The sequence below is a fragment of the Oncorhynchus kisutch genome, linkage group LG3, assembly GCF_002021735.2.
Source record: "Oncorhynchus kisutch isolate 150728-3 linkage group LG3, Okis_V2, whole genome shotgun sequence".
NCBI lineage: Eukaryota > Metazoa > Chordata > Actinopteri > Salmoniformes > Salmonidae > Oncorhynchus > Oncorhynchus kisutch.
In genome coordinates this window covers 72,795,441-72,818,866 of record NC_034176.2, presented here as the reverse complement: position 1 = coordinate 72,818,866, position 23,426 = coordinate 72,795,441, and the positions used below count along the sequence as shown (strand labels likewise).

General features: G+C 43.9%; 1 protein-coding gene across 2 annotated transcripts in view; it reads right to left on the bottom strand.

Annotated features, from left to right (window-relative positions):
• Positions 1-23,303, bottom strand: part of LOC109874928 (tyrosine-protein kinase CSK) — a 40,303-nt gene extending 17,000 nt beyond the window's left edge. The window contains exon 1 of one of the 2 annotated variants that reach the window (XM_031814085.1): positions 23,042-23,303. The gene's annotated coding sequence lies outside the window, so the exon portion shown is untranslated. Of the gene's footprint in view, positions 1-22,649; positions 22,789-23,041 lie in introns of those variants that run through there. The other variant, XM_031814094.1, reaches the window with a different exon arrangement.
• Between the last annotated feature and the right edge of the window lie 123 nt (positions 23,304-23,426).

Genomic DNA, 23,426 nt, shown 5'->3' with positions numbered 1-23,426 from the left:
TCATATTCCATATCAATAGGTTTAGGTTACTAAATGATCTAAATTTGTCCTATACCCATCATAGGTTGCTACAACGTAGCCTACAAATTAAAGTTCATAACATAGGTGCACAGGTCAAGAGACAAAATTGGAGTCATCAAGGTGAAACAGTGACACATTCAATACCGCCTTGAACACTCTTGCCTGCATCTAGCTGATATGGGGTGTAATCATTAGTCGAAACAGTTGCAAAATTAAACAAAACGTTTATAGGACAAATTCAGTTATGTCCCTCCCAATTTCATTCCATTTGCTTTTTTATTTTATTTATTTAACCAGCTAGGCTAGTTGAGAACAAGTTCTCATTTGCAACTGCAACCTGGCCAATATAAAGCAAAGCAGTGTGACACAGACAACAGAGTTACACATGGAGTAAACAATAAACAAGCCAATGACACAGAAGAGAAAAGAAAGTCTATATACAGTGTGCGCAAAAGGCATGAGGAGGTAGGCAATAAATAGGCCATAGGAGCGAATAGTTACAATTTAGCAGATTAACACTGGAGTGATAAATGAGCAGATGATGTGCAAAAGAGCAGAAAAGTAAATCAAATATAAACAGTATGGGGATGAGGTAAGTAGTTGGATGGGCTATTTACAGATGGACTATGTACAGCTGCAGTGATCGGTTAGCTGCTCAGATAGTTGATGTTTAAAGTTGGTGAGGGAAATATAAGTCTCCAACTTCAGCGATTTTTGCAATTCGTTCCAGTCACTGGCAGCAGAGAACTGGAAGGAAAGGCAGCCAAATGAGGTGTTGGCTTTGGGGATGATCAGTGAGATATACCTGCTGGAACGTGTTCTACGGGTGGGTGTGGTTATCGTGACCAGTGAACTGAGATAAGGCGGAGTTTTACCTAGCATAGACTTATAGATGACCTGGAGCCAGTGGGTCTGGCGACGAATATGTAGTGAGGGCCAGCCGACTAGAGCATACAGGTTGTAGTGGTGGGTGGAAAAAGGGGATTTGGTAACAAAACAGATGACACTGATAGCCTGCATCCAGTTTGCGGAGTAGAGTGTTGGAAGCTATTTTGTGGATGACACCACCGAAGTCGAGGATCGGTAGGATAGTCAGTTTTACTAGGGTAAGTTTGGCGGCGTGAGTGAAGGAGGCTTTGTTGCGAAATAGAAAGCCGAATCTAGATTTGATTTTGGATTGGAGATGTTTAATATGAGTCTGGAAGGAGGGTTTATAGTCTAGCCAGACACCTAGGTATTTATAGTTGTCCACATATTCTAGATCGGAACCGTCCAGGGTGGTGATGCTAGTCGGGCGGGTGCGGGTAGTGAACGGTTGAAAAGCATGCATTTGGTTTTACTAGCGTTTAAGAGCAGTTGGAGGCCACGGAAGGAGTGTTGTATGGCATTGAAGCTCGTTTGGAGGTTAGTTAGCGCAGTGTCCAAGGAAGGGCCAGAAATATACAGAATGGTGTCGTCTGCATAGAGGTGGATCAGTCCAGCCGTCTTCATCGACCTGGCCAAGGCTTTCGACTCTGTCAATCACAGTACTGTCTTTTATCGATGGCGGTTATGATATCGTTTAGTACCTTGAGCGTGGCTGAGGTGCACCCGTGACCGGCTCGGAAGCCGGATTGCACAGCAGAGAAGGTACGGTGGGATTCGAAATGGTCAGTGATATGTTTATTAACTTGGCTTTCAAAGACTTTAGATGGGGAGGGCAGGATGGATATAAGTCTAACAGTTTGGGTCTAGGGTGTCACCCCCTTTGAAGAGGGGGATGACCGCGGCAGCTTTCCAATCTTTAGGGATCTCGGACGATACGAAAGAGGTTGAACAGGCTGGTAATAGGGGTTGCAAAAATGGCAGCGGATAGTTTTAGAAAGAGAGGGTCCAGATTGTCTAGCCCAGCTAAATTTGTACTGGTCCAGGTTTTGCAGCCCTTTCAGAACATCTGCTGTCTGGATATGGGTGAAGGAGAAGCTGGGGAGGCTTGGGCGAGTAGCTGCAGGGGGGGGGGGAGCGGTTGGCCGGGGTAGGAGTAGCAGGAGGAAGGCATGGCCAGCCGTTGAGAAATGTTTATTGAAATTTTCGATTATCATGGATGTATCAGTGGTGATCGTATTACCTAGCCTCAGTGCAGTGGGAAGCTGGGAGGAGGTGCTCTTGTTCTCCATGGACTTTACTGTGTCCCACAACTTTTTGGAGTTAGAACTACAGGATGTGAATTTCTGCTTGAAAAAAGCTAGACTTTGCTTTCCTGACTGACTGAGTGTATTGGTTCCTGACTTCCCTGAACAGTTGCATATCGTGGGGACTATTCGATGCTATGGCAGTCCGCCACAGGATGTTTTTGTGCTGGTCAAGGGCAGTCAGGTCTGGAGTGAACCAAGAGCTATATCTGTTCTTAGTTCTGCTTTTTTTGAACGGGGCATGCTTATCTAAGATGGTGAGGAAATTACTTTTAAAGAATGACCAGGCATCCTCGACTGACGGGATGAGGTCAATATCCTTCCAGGATACCCGGGACAGGTCGATTAGAAAGGCCTACTCGCAGGTGTTTTAGAGAGCGTTTGACAGTGATGAGGGGTGGTCGTTTGACCGCAGACCCGTAGCGGATACAGGCAATGAGGCAGTGATCGCTGAGATCCTGATTGAAAACAGCAGAGGTATATTTGGAGGGCAAGTTGGTCAGGATAATGTCTATGAGGGTGCCCATGTTTACAGATTTAGGATTGTACCGGTTGGGTTCCTTGATGATTTGTGTGAAATTGAGGGCATCTAGCTTAGATTGTAGGACTGTGTTAAGCATATCCCAGTTTAGGTCACCTAACAGAATGAATGAACTCTGAAGCTAGACAGGGGGCGATCAATTCACAAATGGTGTCCAGGGCACAGCTAGGAGCGGAGGGGGTCGATAGCAGGCGTTAACAGTGAGACTTATTTCTGGAGAGGTACATTTTTAAAATTAGAGTTCAAACTGTTTGGGCATAGACCTGGAAAGTATGACAGAACTTTGCAGGCTCTCTCTGCAGTAGATTGCAACTCCTTCCCCTTTGGCAGTTCCATCTTGATGGAAAATGTTGTAGCTGGGTATGTAAATCTCAGAATTGTTGGTGGCCTTCCTAAGCCAGGATTCAGACACAGCAAGGACATCAGGGTTGGAGGAGTGTGCTAAAGCTGTGAGTAAAACAAACTTAGGGAAGAGGCTTCTGATGTTGACATGCATGAAACCAAGGTTTTTTCGATCACAGAAGTCAACAAATGAGGGTGCCTGGGGACACGCGGGGCCTGGGTTTACCTCCACATCACACGAGGAACAGAGGAGTAGTAGGATGAGGGTACGGCTAAAGGATATCAAAACTGGTCACCTAGAGAGTTGGGTCCAAAGAATAAAAGGAGCAGATTTCTGGGCGTGGTAGAATAGATTCAGGGCATAATGTGCAGACAGGGGTATGGTGGGGTGTGGGTACAGCGGGGGTAAGCCCAGGCACTGAGTGATAAGAGAGGTTGTATCTCTGGATAAGCTGGTTATAATGGGTGAGGTCACCACATGTGTGGGAGGTGGGACAAAGGAGGTACAAGAGGTATAATGAGTGGAACTAGGGGCGCCATTGTAAACTAAAACAATGAACTAACCTAAACAACAGTATACAAGGCATATTGACATATGAGAGAGACATACAGCGAGGCATAAAGTAATCACAAGTGTTGATTTTGAGAGCTAGCTAAGACAACAGCTAATCAGCTAAAACAGGGCTTCCATTTAAGAAATGTTTTGCAACAGAATTGGCAGAACGTATACACCCCTGATTACTGTCACACAGTTCACTTTCATAGCAGCCAAATACAGCATCATTACTATGCGCGTTGTATTGTATAATTCCTCCTTTCACCTTCGCTTGTAGCCTTCATAGCACAGTCAAACCATAACAAAACCGCTACACAGCCTATAAAAATCGGGACGCAATATTTATTTTTCATATATATTTTTTTTAAATACACACTAAGCAGACCAAATTCTTTGGTCCTTTAAAAAACTGCTGTATGTAAAATAGTTTGTAATAGGTTGGAAAATGAATCTGGATAACAATGTTTTCCTAAAGAAATTAAATCCACTTAGTTTCCTTGCCACAATACTAATGATATCAAAACTGATATCATCCCAGCCCTAGTCGTAACCATATTAACGTTATAGTCAACCAAATAGAATTCACATGTTAGTAATCCCACAGTCCAATCCAAGTGGACAAATCACACAGTACAACAAGCAGTTACAACGGCAGGCCCCGGCGGCAATTAATAAAACCGAAAGCTTACCTTGGCCTCACTTGGAAGAGTTGCCGTGTTGGATAGCCTTAGCCAGCTAGCGAACATAAATGGTATTCTTCTCTGTTTGAGTTATTGTTGAGTAGCTTAAATTAAAACTGCATTAGTTGGTCAACTAAAAGGTAAACCAATAAATATATAGCTAGAGCTCCCTCGCCTCTTCTCCTTAATTTGTTCTAAACTGTTCAACTATCATCTTTGAGTCAACTACTCACCACAATTTACGCACTGTAGTGCTAGATAGCTGTAGTTTATGCTTGCAGTACTAGATTCATTCGCTGATCGTTTGATTGGATGGACAAGATGTTAATTCATACTGCAAGGGTGAATGGCTGGACGACTTCCTAAAGAAGTCATCATAATTACTGTGAAAGTCTATGGAAGGGGATGAGAACCATGAGCCTACTAGTTGTTTTAAGTCAATGTACCCAGAGGACAGAAAATAGCTGTCCTCCAGCTACACCATGTTGCTACCATAGAGGGTGCTGTTGAGGCTACTGTAGAATTGCTTGCAAAACCGTGTGTTTTAATCAATTATTTGGTGACATGTGAAAGTTAATGTTGGGAGGAGTTTCATGGTAGGCTCAGAGGTTGCAGGTGTGTTGGTGTGTGCTGGGCCTGTAGCACAGAGAAGTTGTTATTGTAGAGTTTACTGGCAGCAAAGAAAGGTATGGGGAAAAATATGGAAATGTGACATACTGACTATGTAAATACAGAGCAACAGCTCACACTACAGTACACACACACACACACACACACAGCTCAGTGGAGTGGTCCGATGTAGACGAGACAAGTGCACAACCAATGACTCAATAGTTTAGTTCCTATTGATTAGCCCAACCACAACAAAAATCACAAGATGGGTGACCTATGTTCTATGAAACATGATGTCACTGCATAGTATGGAAGTCACAAGTGCTATGCACACAAGTGAGATATCATTATTCTCTTTGCACAGAGGCATAGTGTAAACAATCCTATGGTGAAAAGCACAGTAAGTCCAGTGTCGTGACTGGTGTCCTCACAGCATCTACTTTCTACTAGCCTTAGCCTAACTGAGTGAGGAGAACTGAACATGGACCCTCCCTTGCAGCGCAGAGTGGAAGTTTGAGGTATTGTGCTCTGTTTGGAGTGTTGGCGGTTCTAAAGCAGGGCCCAGACAGACTGTATCTGGCGGCTAAATTGCTGCAGTCAGACAAGGCCCAGCTGTCACAGTGTTGTCTGCTGCCGCTCTCCTACAGTCCCTAGCAGCAGGAACCAGGAAGTGGGCTACAATTAGTGCTAGCGCAGTGAGACACGATGTGCCCTGAGATAGGGAGCCAGGCTGCTCTGAGTCTTAAAAGCCCTTCTGTTCTTTTCATGTCTGCCCTAATCCTGTGTCCCGGTGCCCCAGCAGCACTGCAGAGCAGAGAGAACAGACAAATGGCACAACGTGGTATCATGAGTCGCATGGTTCTTCCACGACAGGACCAGGTGAGCACCCCTACCACAGAGAAGACATGTGACTCAATATCTCACATGGCAATTTCTCTGGCAAAATACTGTTTTAAAATGCTGTCCCCATTACACCATTCAGTGCTGGCGAGCTTCCCTCAGGCTAGGTGTTTGTCAACATCTACATAAAAAGGCACCACAAGGGACACACTATACTAACAATTGGGTTAGTTTCCATCCAAAAATAGAATACACAAGTCTTTGATTGTGGGGAATACACAAAGGTAAAAGTGGAACAAGTGCAACAGTGAGAAGAGAATGATGATATTTGAGTGAAGTGATCAGCCTAGATCTGGATTCCTCTGTTTAAAATGAACAGAGCCGATACGATATTTTTTGCGATTAAATAGTGCGATTTGATATCCAAACATATTGCTCACTGCTGCAGAGAAACAAGATAAAGTTAATCTGTCATGGAAATACAAGTGCTGAAAAGATGTTGGCTCCCCATTTAAAAATAAATATGGAGAACAAGCTACAGGATTCAACATACCAGAGTTTGAGGAGGTACAGCCGACTACCTTTACCTAGCAAAAAAAAAAAATCATGTATATATATACACACTGCTCAAAAAAAATAAAGGGAACACTAAAATAACACATCCTAGATCTGAATGAATGAAATATTCTTATTAAATACTTTTTTCTTTACATAGTTGAATGTGCTGACAACAAAATCACAAAAATTATCAATGGATATCAAATGTATCAACCCATGGAGGTCTGGATTTGGAGTCACACTCAAAATTAAAGTGGAAAACCACACTACAGGCTGATCCAACTTTGATGTAATGTCCTTTAAACAAGTCAAAATGAGGCTCAGTAGTGTGTGTGGCCTCCACGTGCCTGTATGACCTCCCTACAATGCCTGGGCATGCTCCAGATGAGGTGGCGGATGGTCTCCGGAGGGATCTCCTCCCAGACCTGGACTAAAGCATCCGCCAACTCCTGGACAGTCTGTGGTGCAACGTGGTGTTGGTGGATGGAGCGAGACATGATGTCCCAGATGTGCTCAATTGGATTCAGGTCTGGGGAACGGGCGGGCCAGTCCATAGCATCAATGCCTTCCTCTTGCAGGAACTGCTGACACACTCCAGCCACATGAAGTCTAGCATTGTCTTGCATTAGGAGGAACCCAGGGCCAACCGCACCAGCATATGATCTCACAAGGGGTCTGAGGATCTCATCTCGGTACCTAAATGGCAGTCAGGCTGCCTCTGGCAAGCACATGGAGGGCTGTGCGGCCCCCCAAAGAAATGCCACCCCACACCATGACTGACCCACCGCCAAACCGGTCATGCTGGAGGATGTTGCAGGCAGCAGAACGTTCTCCACAGCATCTCCAGACTGTCACATGTGCTCAGTGTGAACCTGCTTTCATCTGTGAAGAGCACAGGGCGCCAGTGGCGAATTTGTCAATCTTGGTGTTCTCTGGCAAATGCCAAACTGTAAGCACAACCCCCACCTGTGGACGTCGGGCCCTCATGCCACCCTCACTGAGTCTGTTTATGACCGTTTGAGCAGACACATGCACATTTGTGGCCTCTTGGGGGTCCTTTTGCAGGGCTCTGGCAGTGCTCCTCCTTGCACAAAGGCGGAGGTAGCAGTCCTGCTGCTGGGTTGTTGGCCTCCTCCACGTCTCCTGATGTACTGGCCTGTCTCCTGGTAGCACCTCCATGCTCTGGACACTACGCTGACAGACACAGCAAACCTTCTTGCCACAGCTCGCATTGATGTGCCATCCTGGATGAGCTGCACTACCTGAGCCACTTGTGTGGGTTGTAGACTCAGTCTCATGCTACCACTAGAGTGAAAGCACCGCCAGCATTCAAAAGTGACCAAAACATCAGCCAGGAAGCATAGGAACTGAGAAGTGGTCTGTGGTCCCCACCTGCAGAACCACTCCTTTATTGGGGGTGTCTTGCTAATTGCCTATAATTTCCACCCGTTTGTTGTCTATTCCATTTGCAAACCAGCATGTGAAATTTATTGTCAATCAGTGTTGCTTCCTAAGTGGACAGTTTGATTTCACAGAAGTGTGATTGACTTGGAGTTACATTGTGTTGTTTAAGTGTTCCCTTTATTTTTTTTAGCAATATATATATATATATATATATATATATATATATATATATATATATAAAATGTGTTTATTTTAGCCTAGGCTATATACAGTTGAAGTCAGAAGTTTACATAAACAAGTTATAATGACTCCAACCTAAGTGTTTCAACCTCTTTCTTGTTAATAAACTATAGTTTTGGCAAGTCGGTTAAGACATCTACTTTGTGCATGACAAGTAATTTTTCCAACAATTGTTTACAGACAGATTATTTCACTTATAATTCACTGCATCACAATTAGTGGGTCAGAAGTTTACATACAAAGTTGACTGTGCCTTTAAACAGCTTGGAAAATTCCAGAAAATCATGTTATGGCTTTAGAAGCTTCTGATAGGCTAATTGACATCATTTGAGTCATTTGGAGGTGTCCATGTGGATGTATTTTAAGGCCTACCTTCAAACTCAGTGCCTCTTTGCTTGACATCATGGAAAAATCAAAAGAAATCAGCCAAGACCTCAGAAAAAAATGGTATACCTCAAGGCTGGTTCATCATTGGGAGCAATTTCCACACGCCTGAAGGTACCACGTTCATCTGTACAAACAATAGCACGCAAGTATAAACATCATGGACCACGCAACTGTCATAACACTCAGGAATGAGACGCGTTCTGTCTCCTAGAGATGAACGTACTTTGGTGCGAAAGGGAATATCAATCCCAGAACAGTAGCAAAGGACCTTGTGAAGATGCTGGAGGAAACAGGTACAAAAGTATCTATATCCACAGTAAAACGAGTTCTATATCGAAATAACCTGAAAAAGCAGCTCAGCAAAGAAGAAGCCACTCTTGCGTTCATTGCACGCAGAGTCAGGGTATATGCAACAGTTTGGGCTGCCTAATTCGGCAGAATTTTAGGTAATTATGACATAACATTGAAGGTTGTGCAATGCAACAGGAATATTTAGATTTATGGATGCCACCCGTTAGATAAAATACGGAACGGTTCCGTATTTCACTGAAAGAATAAACATCTTGTTTGAGATGATAGGTAATTTAATATGGTCGAATCTGGAAACTAAGGCTCGTATTTCTGTGTGTTATTATGTTATAATTAAGTCTATGATTTGATAGAGTAGTCTGACTGAACGATGGTAGGTACCAGCAGGCTCGTAAGCATTCAATCAAACAGCACTTTCATACCTTTTGCCAGCAGCTCTTCGCAATGCTTCATTGCGCTGTTTATGACTTCAAGCCTATCAACTCCCGAGATTAGGCTGGTGTAACCGATGTGAAATGGCTAGCTAGTTAGTGGGGTGACCGCTAAAAGCGTTTCAAACGTCACTCGCTCTGAGACTTGGAGTGGTTGTTCCCCTTGCTCTGCATGGGGGGTGGCTGTTGTCGATGTGTTCCTGGAAAAAGCATGTGTGAGCAAGGAGGCCTACAAACCTGACTCAGTTACACCAGCTTTGTCAGGAGGAATGGGCCAGAATTCACCCAACTTATTGTGGGAAGCTTGTGGAAGGCTACCCGAAACGTTTGACCCAAGTTATTAAACAATTTTAAAAAGGCAATGCTACCAAATACTAATTGAGTATATGTAAACTTCTGACCCACTGGGAATGTGAGGAAATAAATAAAAGCTGAAATAATTCTCAATTTCTGACATTTCACATTCTTAAAATAAAGTGGTGATCCTAACTCGGATAAAATGTCAGGAATTGTGAGAAACTGAGTTTAAGTGTATTTGGCTAAGGTATATGTAAACTTCCGACTTCAACTGTACACACACCTGGAGTCAAACTATCAATATAATCCAAAATATTGTGATGTGCAACTGTATATCAACCCCCCACCACTAATAAATTCCCCATCCTCTTATCCATTTGTAGAAAAACATGGTGTAGAGTGAGCATGTAAGAAATTCTCACATGAAAGACAGCAAGGCAGCAGTATGCACATGAATATAGTACAGTATGTCATGCAGAAGAAATGGAGGGTGTTGATCTGAGTGAATGTGTAGCCTATTTTGACAGCACAGTAATAGAAGGTGAAAGGCAGCAAGAATCCTCTTCCCTTCAGAAGCTGCTGTTAGCAGCAGAGCCACAGCAGCTCTCTTAGCTGTGGTCTCAATCTCAGCACAGCAGCTCGTGCTATTTATAGCCTATGCATATCCAGGCAAAGTGAGACTGCATTCACTTTCATAATTGCATACATTAGTTGTGTGTGTACATACATGAGGGGATTTTCTCCACCACAGGATGTCAGAGATGCCACAAAGGAAATTCTGGGGAAGGTGAGCAGACGGCTAGAAAATGGGGGGGGGGGGGGGGTAGAACCTCTAGTTGTCAAGCAGTATGGAGGCAGAGGGGAGGAGTGATGAAGGAGTCCCTTGAACAGAGACAAATCAAGGCAGAAGGAGCTTGAGCCATGAAAGGGGATTTGGGAGGCTGAGACAGTGTGAGAGTGAGTGAGAGTGTGAGAGTGTGAGAGAGAAATGATTGTGCTCGGTCCTGACAGCAGGTTACCGGCACTAGCAGCAAAATAGACTGTTGCAGTGTCTTAAAATACTCAGAGAAGCAGTCTGCCTGCCTCAGTCAATGTGCCTCATTTCACTGCACAGCTCCCCACTCCATCTACAGGAGAAGTCAGAGTAATAGGTGACAAAGAGCCTCATCACACACAGCAATGAGAGGGTTCAGCATCAGCAGGGTCCTGGTACAACAACGCAAATCACTTATCTCCAACTGACAGACTGTGGCAGGGGAGAGTGAGGGAAGAAGAGTGACAGGAAATACAGAGGAGAGAACAAAGGAAGTGAGGGAGATATTCATAGAGAAGAGGTTGTGGGGTGAAGGGCTATCCCGTGCTGCTGTGGTAAAGGCTTCAGGGCTGCAGTGACAGTGAGTCCTTTATATTTTAGTAATTTAGAAGAAGCTCTTATCCAGAGAGACTTACAGTAGTGAGTGCATACAATGTCATACTTTTCCGTACTGGTCCCCTGTGAGAGTTGTTTCACTCGGACACTAAACATGAATAATGGAGCCATACCCCGCGGCCATCGGACCCTACTGTACACCAGCCAGCACTGCGAATAATCACACACACAGCTAGCCTGTGAATAATAAATACAGACTTACATTAGCATCCTCCACAGAGACTCACATGCAAGCTCACACAGAGAGTGGAATTGAATTCTCTTCCTCATATATCCTCTAAAGATATAGGCTAGGCTCCTGATGAGACAAAAAAGGCAATTGTGGTAGGCTACAATTCATGAATATCTTCTGATATTATCTTTGTCTCACAGAAAGAGATTGAAAGATATTCAACAAATGAAAAGCAGAATAAATAAACATCCTTCATTGTAATGAAGGCAATGAATTCTTGATAGGGAAATGAAAATGATCATATGGTACAGACATTAGGGTTTAGTGAGTGCAAGACTGCAAGTCCTCGAGCTCCAGGTTAGGACAGTGTGCTGAAGTGTGTTATAGCTCCTCTAGTCTCTACATATGGCCTAGATTCACCCAGCACACATCAAGTCAGATCACACAACATTAGAGGTTGACCGATTAATCGGAATGGCCGATTAATTAGGGCCGATTTCAAGTTTTCATAACAACCGGAAATTGGCATTTTTGGGCGCCAATTTTTTTCATCTTTAAAAAAAATATATATTTGATTTATTTTACCCCTTTTTCCTCCCCAATTTCGTGGTATCCAATTGTTTTAGTAGCTACTATCTTTTTTTATAATACCTTTATTTAACTAGGCAAGTCAGTTAAGAACACATTCTTACTTTCAATGACGGCCTAGGAACGGTGGGTTAACTGCCTTGTTCAGGGGCAGAATGACAGATTTCCACCTTGTCAGCTCAGGGGGTTCCAATCTTGCAACCTTACCGTTAACTAGTCCAATGCTCTAACCACCTGCCTCTGGTTGCTCTCCACAAAGGAGACTGCCTGTTATGCGAATGCAGTAGAAGCCAAGGTAAGTTGCTAGCTAGCATTAAACTTATCTTATAAAAATAAATCATAATCACTAGTTATAACTACACATGGTTGATGATATTACTAGTTTATCTAGCGTGTCCTGCGTTGCATATAATCAATGCAATGCTGGGGGATGATTTAACAAAAGCACAATCGTTGGACGACTGTACCTAACCATAAACACCAATGTCTTAAAATCAATACACAGAAGTATATATTTTTAAACCTGCATATTTAGCTAAAAGAAATCCAGGTTAGCAGGCAATATTAACCAGGTGAAATTGTGTCACTTCTCTTGCATTCATTGCATGCAGAGTCAGGGTATATGCAACAGTTTGGGCAGCCTGGCTCATTGCAAACTAATTTGCCAGAATTTCATGTAATTATGACATAACATTGAAGGTTATGCAAAGTAACAAGAATATTTAGACTTAGGGATGCCACCCGTTAGATAAAATACCGAACAGTTCCATATTTCCCTGAAATAAACATTGTTTTCGAAATGATAGTTTCCGGATTCGACCATATTAATGACCTAAGGCCTGTATTTCTGTGTGTTATCATGTTATAATTAAGTCTATGATTTGATAGAGAAGTCTGACTGAGCGATGGTAGGCAGCAGCAGGCTCGTAAGCATTCATTCAAACAGCACTTAGTGCGTTTTGCCAGCAGCTCTTCGCAAGCACAGCGCTGTTTATGGCTTCAAGCCTATCAACTACCAAGATTAGGCTAGTGTAACCGATGTGAAACGGCTAGCTAGTTAGCGGGGTGCGCTCTAATAGCGTTTCAAACGTCACTCGCTCTGAGACTTGGAGTAGTTATTCCCCTTGCGCTGCAAGAGCCGCGGCTTTTGTGAAGCGATGGGTAACGCTGCTTCGAGTGTGGCTGTTGTCTATGTGTTCCTGGTTCGAGCCCAGGTAGGGGCAAGGAGGGGGACGGAGGCTATACTGTTACACTGGCAATACTATAGTGCCTATAAGAACATCCAATAGTCAAAGGTATATGAAATACAAATGGTATAGAAATAGTCCTATAAATACTATATTAACTACAGCCTAAAACCTCTTACCTTGAAATATTGAAGACTCATGTTAAAAGGAACCACCAACTTTCATATGTTTTCATGTTCTGAGCAAGGAACTTAAACGTTAGCTTTTTCACATGGCACATATTGCACTTTTACTTTCTTCTCCAACACTTTGTTTTTGCATTATTTAAACCAAATTGAACATGTTTCATTATTGAGGCTAAATAGATTTTTTATTGATGTATTATATTAAGTTAAAATAAGTGTTTATTCAGTATTGCTGTAATTTTCATTATTACAAATAATTAAATCAAAAATGTTAATTAATTGGTTCATTTTATTGTATTTTAAAATAGGCATCGGCTTTTTTTGGTCCTCCAAGAATCGGTATCGGCGTTGAGAAATCATAAATCGGTCGACCTCTACTCAACATACTGTCACACAGCCAGAAAGACGCACACATAAGATGTAGCCAGAACAGACATGCTGGCATCATTTATTTTTGTATTCAGTTCTTTTCTTAACGACTTTGTATGAGCGGAGCTGTTTAGAGCTCATCTCAGAGGCAAACCATTCATCATTACTGATATAAAGAATCCTTCTCTCAATTACATTATTATACCACACAGGGCTGCCTGCTGTCTGTCTCCCTCTCTCACACAGGTGCCAAGAAGCCAAGCAACATGTGGACAAGTCTTCATTAGAATCTCAAGCAACCAACATTAACACATTTAACAAAATGAGGGCAAGAAAGCAAGCGGATGTCTCAATGGTGTGAAGACAGGTAGGGTTGGAGAGAACTTAAAACATGTCCAACAGCGGTAAATTGAAAGCCATCTTATCCTACGCCCACTGAATGCATTACAAAGTGACTAGTGGCAGGCAGAATTGATCCCATTAAGAGGAGTGTGAAGAGAGAAGTGGGATAGGCTACATGAGAGATTCCCCTGATAGGCTGAGAAATGGTGTGTGCGCTACACCAAGAGGCCTCTTTTTGTCTGACCTGCATAAAAAGAGGCCATCAGAGATAAGGGGTGTGTGTGTGCGTGTGATAATCTATGAGATCATAGGCCTAGTGAGAGATGCTTAGAGAGGATTTCTGCAAAGTAAACTGCAAATGCTTGCAGAGGCAGCAGTTGCAGGGAGCCCTGTGGAGCAGAGAGCATAGAGACAAGGCCAACAGGTTGTTTATGACTGTACAATAGCCTCACATACTGGGGGTGAAGATGACCAGTGTTTGTGCATGAGCTTGACACTTAAACTCAACATAAATACAGGCCATTGGCATTTCCATGTCTATGATGAAACCATAGCTAGACTGTTGTTAGCTTTGTGCTTTGCAATGCATGACAGCTCAAGACAAAGCATTGCACTGCGGTTAGATCAAATTATTCACATGGATGGGAGATGTTATTGCAAGTGTAGCGAAATGCTTATGCTTCTAGATCCGACAGCGCAGCAGTATCTAACAGGTAATATCAACAATTGCACAACAAAACCTAATACACACAATCTAGTAAAGGAATGGGATAAGAATATAAAAATATATGGATGAGCAGTGACAGATCGGCTAAGATGCAATAGATAGTGTAGGATACAGTATATACGAGATATGTAAACATTCTTAAATTGGCGTTATTAAAGTGACTAGTGTTCCATTTATTAAAGAGGACAATGATATTAAGTCTAAATAGGCAGCTGCCACTCTGTGATAGTGATGACTGTTTAACAATCTGATGGCTTGAGATTGAATAACAGCTTCCATCTCTCTGTCCCAGCTTTGTCTGTACCGACCTCGCCTTCTGGATGGAAGCGGGGTGAACAGGCAGTGGCTCGGGTGGTTATTGTCCTTTTTTGCCTTCCTGTGACGTTGGGTGTTGTAGGTGTCCTGGAGGGTAGGTAGTTTGCCCGCGGTGATGCGTTGTGCAGACTGCACCACCCTCCGGAGAGCCCTGGGGTTGTGGGCGGTGCAGTTGCCGTACCAGGCGGTGATACAGCCCGACAGGATGCTCTCAATTGTGCACCTATAAAAGTTAGTGAGGGTGTTCAGTGACAAGCCAATTTTTTTTTCAGCCTCCTGAGGATGAAGAGGTCGCCGCTGTGCCTTCTTCACCACACTGTGTGTGTGGACCATTTCTGTTTGTCTGTGATATGTACACCGAGGAACTTGGAAGCTTTCCACCTTCTCCACTGTGGTCCCTCTGATGTGGATAGGGGGGTGCTCACTATCCTAGTACAGGAGGGGGCTGAGAATGCACCCTTGTGGGGCCCCAGTGTTGAGGATAAGCAAAGTGGAGGTGTTGTTTCCTACCTTCACCACCTGGGGGCTGCCCGTCAGAAAGTCCAGGGTCTAGAACCAGGTTCTCAAGCTTAATGATGAGTTTGGAGGATACTATGGTGTTGAATGCTGAGCTGTAGTCAATGAACAGCATTCTTACAGAGATATTCCTCTTGTCCAGATGGGATAGGGCAGTGTGCGTGTGATGGCGATTGCATCATCTGTGGACCTATTGGGGCGGTAAGCAAATTTAAGTGGGTCTAGGGTGACGGTGATATGATCCTTGAATAGTCTCTCAAAGCACTTCATGATGACATGAGTGCTACGAGGCAAAAGTCATATGTCTACTACTCTCTCCCCTCTTTTCAAACATAAGAAAACGGGATGGGCGCCTACCTGAATAGAAACTAGTTTTCGGGGCAAAACATTTAACTATTTGGACAAACGATAACACCCCAGCCAGGTCAGGCCCAGCAGAGGTCAAAGTCCAGGGAAACATGAGCCATCATGGAGTGGGAGCAAAGAGTAGCATCGCATGGCAGAGGTTAGGGTGCTGGTAACCCTAGCCTACACAAATGTATGATTCATTTAGGATAACCCTAAATCACAATATTGATCCATAGGTGAAAGGGATCTGGGTACATCCCACTGTGAGGACCTCTAATGCACTGTTCCATCTGAAACCATTCAACTAAGATAGATGAAGGCAGGAGCTACTCCTGAAGCATTTAAACAAAATCTCACTGCCGATTGGTACTTATGACACTAGGCCTTTCCTTCTCTTGCTAGAACAAAAGTGGTACCTGCAACGAACCTACGGATTCTACTTTTAGGATCACAATGCTCGTCAGTGGCCAACAACTCGACTTTTGTGCTCTTTTCGTTTAAAATTTTCTTACCCCCTTTTCGTGGTATCCAATTGTTAGTAATTACTATCTTGTCTCATCGCTACAACTCCCTTAAGGGCTCGAGAGAGACGAAGGTCGAAAGCTATGCGTCCTCCGAAACACAACAATCAAGCCGCACTGCTTCTTAACACAGCGCACCGCCAACCCGGAAGCCAGCCGCACAAATGTGTCGGAGGAAACCCCGTGCATCTGAGCGATGAGACAAGGATATCCCTACCGGCCAAACCCTCCCTAACTCGGACGACGTTAGGCCAATTGTGCGTCGCCCCACGGACCTCCCAGTCGCGGCCGGCTGCGACAGAGCCTGGGTGCAAACCCAGAGTCTCTGGTGGCACAGCTGCGCCACCCGGGAGGCCGACTTCTGCGCTCTTTGATTGGCTCAAACTCCACATGGGGAGCCAACAAAAATATATATTTTTAATTTTAAAAAAAAAATGGCATTAACACCATACATCTACAGATGAGCCAGTCACACTTAATATGCAATAGGATTTTAGCTAGCTAAGTGCACAGACGCAATGCACAAAACACTATCTACTTCCTCCAAGCTAGCTAACCACTATAGCTAGTATTGACATAATTAAATCACAATGGATTAGCTAGTCTCTATTAAAACGGCTGCCCGTGTTAGCTAGCTAAGGACACTGCACTGTTGTGCTAGCTAGCGAATATGCTAACATTAGCTAGCTAAACATTTGGCTATGGGCTGGCACTGGCCGTATGGGATTATGGAGAAAGAAAAAAAGCAACATTAGCGCAGATAGCTTGGAATCTAGACCCTAAGCACGGATAGGCATTGCCAAATAACGCTACTGCAACCTTCTGGTTTAGAGTATTTTAACAAGGCTGAGTGGCTGACGAATTCCAAGGTCTTTGCTATGTGAACACAAAAAAGGGATTGACCGCCGACCCTCTGTTCAGAGGTACTAAGTACTGTCGGCAGGCAAACGTTTGACAATCCTACCAGTGTGTGAGCTTTAATACTCACCCAAACTCTACCAGAGTCCCTGCCTCACCACAATGAGGTTAATGCTGCAAAACAAACCAACCAACACCTAACACGGTCAGAACATGCAGAATGACTGTCTGGCACATTATAACATTCCCCAGAGGCTCAGAGGAGTTGGTTGGGGAGGAACTAGCGACAGCAGGGGTTTATTTTCCCCAAAGCTAACCCTGATATAGTAACGTAAAGGCCTGGAGAGATGCAACAGCTCGGCAGCCTGTCAGCAGAATGCTGTGTGTGTGTGTGTGCGCGCGCGCATATGTGTAAAGAGCAGAGCAGCACTGTTCAGACTGGACATCAGCTCTCCATCCCAGCTAGATGGCCTGTCCAATAACAGACATAAACCACTACAAGAGCAGAGTCTGACAGTTAACTAACTTCTTAGACACAGGAAACTGAATTGGCATACTCAAAATTGAAGACGTTCCAGGAGTTGAGTGTGAAGTAGTAACAATTACTGCAAAAAGTAATTATAGCTATTTATGCAGTGTTAATAACTGCTGGTTGACACTCTCTGTACCCCAGTCAAGGACTGAAGAGAGCATTGAGAGAATTAAACTAGTGCTGCTTGTCTTAGTAATAAGGGTGATAACACAACATGGCTGTACGGTGGAAGGCTTTCACAAAGAACATGACCAGCCCCCCACCATAGCAGAGTAGTCTGAAAGAGAGACTACAGACAAGCACATCACTAAGCATGCTCAGACTACCAGAGCAATGGTCCTCCTTAAGTATCAATCAATAGCTGATGCAAGTTCCTCTCCTTTTCCAGAAACCGTTCTCATGTACCAAGACAAGAGCTCACACATCTTGATTGGCCAGCTAGCCCTTGGATGAGGGCTGCCTTTGGCCTGATTGAACTGCTGTTGAGTCAATCGTGCTACATCAAGTTCAGAGGTGACTTGCAAGCTGATAAAATCCTTGAAATCATCTGCTTTCAGGAAGTAAACCTAGCATATAACCTGCAAAATTATCAAAGAGCTCAAAGAGGGTGTCAGGTAAAACTGTTAAGAGTCCATAAATCTAGACACTTGTAAGTGTCTACTGATCAATTGTTGAGAATTCCTCAGTCTTTGATGCTGGTTGTTATTTGAAGTTAGCTTGTACAAGTTGGCCTAAATACCAAACAGCAGATGATAGTAGATGGCTTCCCCACTGAGACAGATGTATCATCTAGGACTTATCCCGTGTTCCATACAAAAAGGTCAGTCTGTCAAGAACAATGTAGATGGGCTATATGAGTCTACCCCCCACGGCCACACCAGTTACATAACAACCAACATAATTCTCTCCCTTTCATTGAGGGCTCAAAATCCAAAGTTAGGCATCTACAATAGAGCTGCTCCTACCTAGGGAAGTGCGGGGAAAGCAGGGGAAACCACAGGCTAAAATACAGGACAGGCAAGCAGCATACATCTCTTCCCTGCAGTGACTTCACAACACTTCCTGCTAACTAGGTGACCACAGGGCCAGAACAACCTCAGCCCTGTGTGGACAAGACAATGAGGGTCACATATGAATACCACATCCCCAACAGAAATAGGCCAAACAGGTAAAGCCCCCAGTCCACAGCAATTTAACAAAATACTTGTGTACACTCAATATGGCTGAGGTGCAGCCTAGGCCTAGCTACTGACATGACATTTCTATGATATGCCCGCTCCCAGATCAAATGCCACGATCAGAATCTATGATACCAAACAACGGTCAGTCCGTCATCCACCATCAATTTAACAGTCAGCCAGTCAGGTTAGCCAGCCACAGCCAGTCAGGTTAGACAGCCACAGCCAGCAAAATATGTAACTAAGTGTCTTGATGTGAGCTCTTCTGCATGGCTCAGTCTGTAGGAGGAAGTGACCTTCTGTTCCAATCGGCGCAACATTTATCTTTTTCTCATTAATTCAAATCAGCTCCCACAAACACAAAACCCTGACTGATGCCTTCCAAAGCCCAACATTTGAATAATTAACCATGGCCACCTGACCGTTCGCACAACAGGGGGTTGTGCAATTGTGTTCTAAAAGAGTCTGAAAACATAAGAATAAGGCAACAAGGGATAGATGGCATTCAGTGACTGAGCTTCAATCACCTCTCCTGTAAATCTGTGTCTACTATATTGAGCTGTGGAATGTCTCTCGGTGTGGTCTTTAAATCATCACTTGAGAGTGATTACTGAGATAAAAAAAGGTTTGGGTTGCAGCAGGTCTCAGACATGACAAGTCGACAGCAGCGCTGCCTGCCAAGTTAACAATGTCACCCTTCTCGGTGACACACACTGCGGTCGGCCTGGGAAGGCAACAGTTACTGAAAGTAGTGGTGTAAATGTGATTCTTAGTCAGTAAACCTGTGAGTGTGTTAAAACGACAACCACATTCTACCAAAATCTGTGTAGGACCTTTTATAGAAGTAAAGAAGATGTGCTTTTACACCAATGCAAACACTCAATTAGACAAATAACACCTTAGGCAGTTATTCTAATCTGGGTTTTGGGTCAGATTGGTGTAAAATGATTCTCAACAGGGAGCGAATGTCTCACTGGGTCTCAGTGTGTGTGTGTCAGGCCAGCAGCTGTGCTCTCCTTAGAAGTGTGAGGGTCCCTGTGGCTGTCCAGCATGCCCAGTAGCAGGAAATGCATGCACCTCTCAAGGAGCAGCCTGCCTGGCCAGCCGCTGCCCAGATGGAGATGCTCGCCCACTGCGTTTGTGCCTCAGACCGCCACCACAATGCCCCCATTCTGCTGGGTGGTAGGCAGGGCCGGAGGGGTCTCGCCCTCCATGTGGGCCCCAACACAACACTGCTCCTTCCCTCCACAGCTGCTGAACAGAGAGAAGGAGACATAGGAGCACCAGAGGGAGAGAAGAGAGAGCAGGGCTAATATGGCTCTCTGCCACCTCTACTCCCATGTTACATAGAGACCACAGTGCCAGGGTTGTTTTAATGACATAGAATAATATGAAGCTGAATGGCTACAAGGCCAACCTCTTTGAAAGCTGCACACTGACTGCACTGTGTGAAAATAATTATAGTGCATTGTGTTACACTTATGGTGGTGCTACTAAAACATGTTGTTAGTATGACATGGTTCTGATTGATAACTTAAATGGATCCTAGCATGATCCACCACATACAGAAGCCAGGGGTCAGTGTGCATGTCAACAAACACCATCTAGGCCTAGGCTACTTCTCTCACCATCTTACTGCTAGATATTCAATAAACAGAATGTAGCTCAAATGCATGACCCAGATGTGCCTTGTTGAACGAGACAGCAGGGAGTGTGGGGCAATTTCTTTCCTTCCTGGCCCCTAACAACCCGCACAGGCACTGCTCAGACACACACAACTAACCAACTCATTAATCTCAAAATGACATTTCTCCTCTAAAAACAACTATGCCAAGCAAACGTTGACTGAGGATGATGGAGGTAAAAGGGAATAAAAACAGGAACATCTAGGTACGCTAGTCTAGTGCCCACCAGATCATCTTAATGCCACTTTCAATTGAGGACTACACAAATCTACAAACAAAAACCAACATGCATTCCAGAGAGAGAGAGAAAAAAAAAAAATTTGGGAGGAGAAAGAAATAGAAAGTGGCAACTGTTTAAAGGTCAGGGTCCTTGGCCTGTTGGCCAGGCTTAAGATGTCTAATGAGAGAGTGTACAGCAGACAGAGAGCGGCCATTACCTCCCTTCCTGCTGAGTGTGTAAGCTGAGCTCTGAGATACTGAATACTTCATAGAGACAAGGGGGAGCAGAAATGAGCTCCAGCTGACACCTCGTCTTCTTCAACCTGCCATGCTCAGTGGCTAAAGCAATCTACCGTCAGTCAATCAATCAATCAATCCATCAGTCGATCAATACTGCAGTGTGAGCTATTAACAAAGAGCAGAGGAAGGTGTATTGATGGTTTGGTCATGCATTCCGTACCTGCATGAGTCTGCCTCAGTAGATGGGGTCTGTCGCTATCTCACTAGATAACCATGGTGCATGAATACTGGAGCAAAGCGAAAGATAGACGGGTTGGTTGTTTTGGAACAAAACCGAGGAGTGTGCAAAACAGACAGGGTTGGCTTAGACTGTGGACAACGTGTATATTGTGTCCAAGGTTAATAAAATAAAATTACATCATGAGCACTTGACTCTCAAATAGATTGTTACAGTTGCTGGTTAACTAGCTAGCGAATTTCAACCATATTAACACTGACATAAAATTATTTAAAACACCTCAAAACAAGACATGGTATCAATACGTCTTCAAATGAGCCACTTATAATTCCCAAATGGTATTTTGCTTGCAAGAATGACAATCTGGCCATCCAGAATCACAACACGCCGAGTTCTGCTGGCCATCCAGAATCCCAACACGCCGAGTTCTGCCCCATGGAAGAACTCATGACGTTGTCAGCTAAACCTATCTATTCAGCAACTCTTGGTAACAAAATGGAAGTTTGCTTGCAAACTTCTTAACAGTGCCTTTTGACAACTGCCTTCATCAGGGTATCAGTAGATGGTCTGCTTGCCTTTACAGATAGAGATGAGAACAGCCCTGTCGTCAATTACTGCATACCAATTCTATAGCCTACCCTTATGCCCTAAGTGCATACTTGCTCACTTACCTTGAGTGCACAAGAGCACACTTTGGACGCAACCACTCACTCAGCCTCCATGTGCCAGGTGGACAACCCAACAAGGCAGCAGAAGGCCCAGCTCAGACAACATAGAGCCCAAACATGTTGCAGTCTGGTTTCCAGATACCTCGGGGGATAATGAAAGGCAGGATCAACTCCTCCCGCCATCTTGATTACAGATTTTTCTCTAATGGAAAACGCAAAGCTCAAGTATCTACTACATTACACTTAATAACCATATAGTGAAGACAGGGCATTTGTTAGGCAGAGAAGTGATTTAGTTCATTAATCCTCTATGATGCCCAAATTGTTCATGTGACATGTTACCATCCACGACCCCTGAAAAGTAAAACAAAATATTTCACATTGCATTCATTATAGGCTTTTGACACCGGATTCTTTAAACCTAACTGACAGCACATCATGCCAAGTACAACAATATTATGGTGCTCTGTCACATTGACAATATTATACTTCCAATGGCATGTAAGCTTACAGCCTAACTAATACCAGAAGAAGAGACAACCAAAACAACTGGACATAACCAAATGCTCTAGCTTCTGATTACCGCTATGGCTCATAATAACAAAGACAAGGTTGTAGCTAAGCGTGGCAACAATGAGTTGAGGCAACATGGTTTCAGACAGGCATGCCACAGCACGCGATAACATGGGGTTACATTGCAACATTTGTAATGATAGGGACAACAATGTTAGAAAACGTGTTGACGGAGGATTGATTATGACAACATCCTCAATAAACCTAAATCACAACAATGAACAAATCAAAAATTGTCAGATATTAGTATGGAACACAGAACCATATTCACTCACAACAGTGTAACTACATTGAGCTGTGCACGAGGCCAGACGATTAACAATACAATTCAGGCATGCAGTGACATTTTTCCTTGCAGACAATAACATACCCACTTCCTGTTTTCCTTGTCGTTTTTGCTGAGCTGTCAGCGGCCACAACACAAACAACTCAGACAAACTACCCGTCAAATAACCCTTTGGTTCCATCAATTGACTGACCCTCCTGGCCGCGGTACCAGTCAGTCAATGTGACTGACCGAAGGAACTCGGAGGTCGCTAATAATGTAGCTAGCTAATAGCACCGGTTAAATGGGTGGTGCCGTTGAACAATTCAAAACAACGTGGAATTACATCTAATAGATGTAGCTATACTGGCGGTAAGAAACTCAGTTCAAAAATACAAAACCGCCTAATATTTCAAAATATTCTCAAGCTTTCCTGTGCTGAGATGGTGTGCTGCATCACGGCGCTAGAGACACTGCTTGAGTGTGCAACAACTCACCGTAAGAGATCGCTTTATGTTGACCAGATGTCTTTACAACTTAACGCGGCAGGCCATGAAGATGATGTCTGTTATTTCGAGCATCCAGTTTGTCTACCGTAAAAAGAAGAATATCCCAATTTGACGTTTGGACGCTCGCTCTATGCGGAGTTCGCACAGGCCTCGTAAATGAAATGGATGGCCTCCCCCTCCTTCCAAGCAGCAGTACGCATGCGCTAATTTATTGGCAGCAACACACACAGGAATTTCAGCTGACTGAAGACGTGTGAGCTGTGAGTACAACCTTGTGGTCAAACCAGTGATGTGGAAGCAAAAAATATCTCCCTAACAAAATGCGGCCAAGTTGCAGTTTGCAGGAAACAGATATCGAGAGAAGAATACTTAA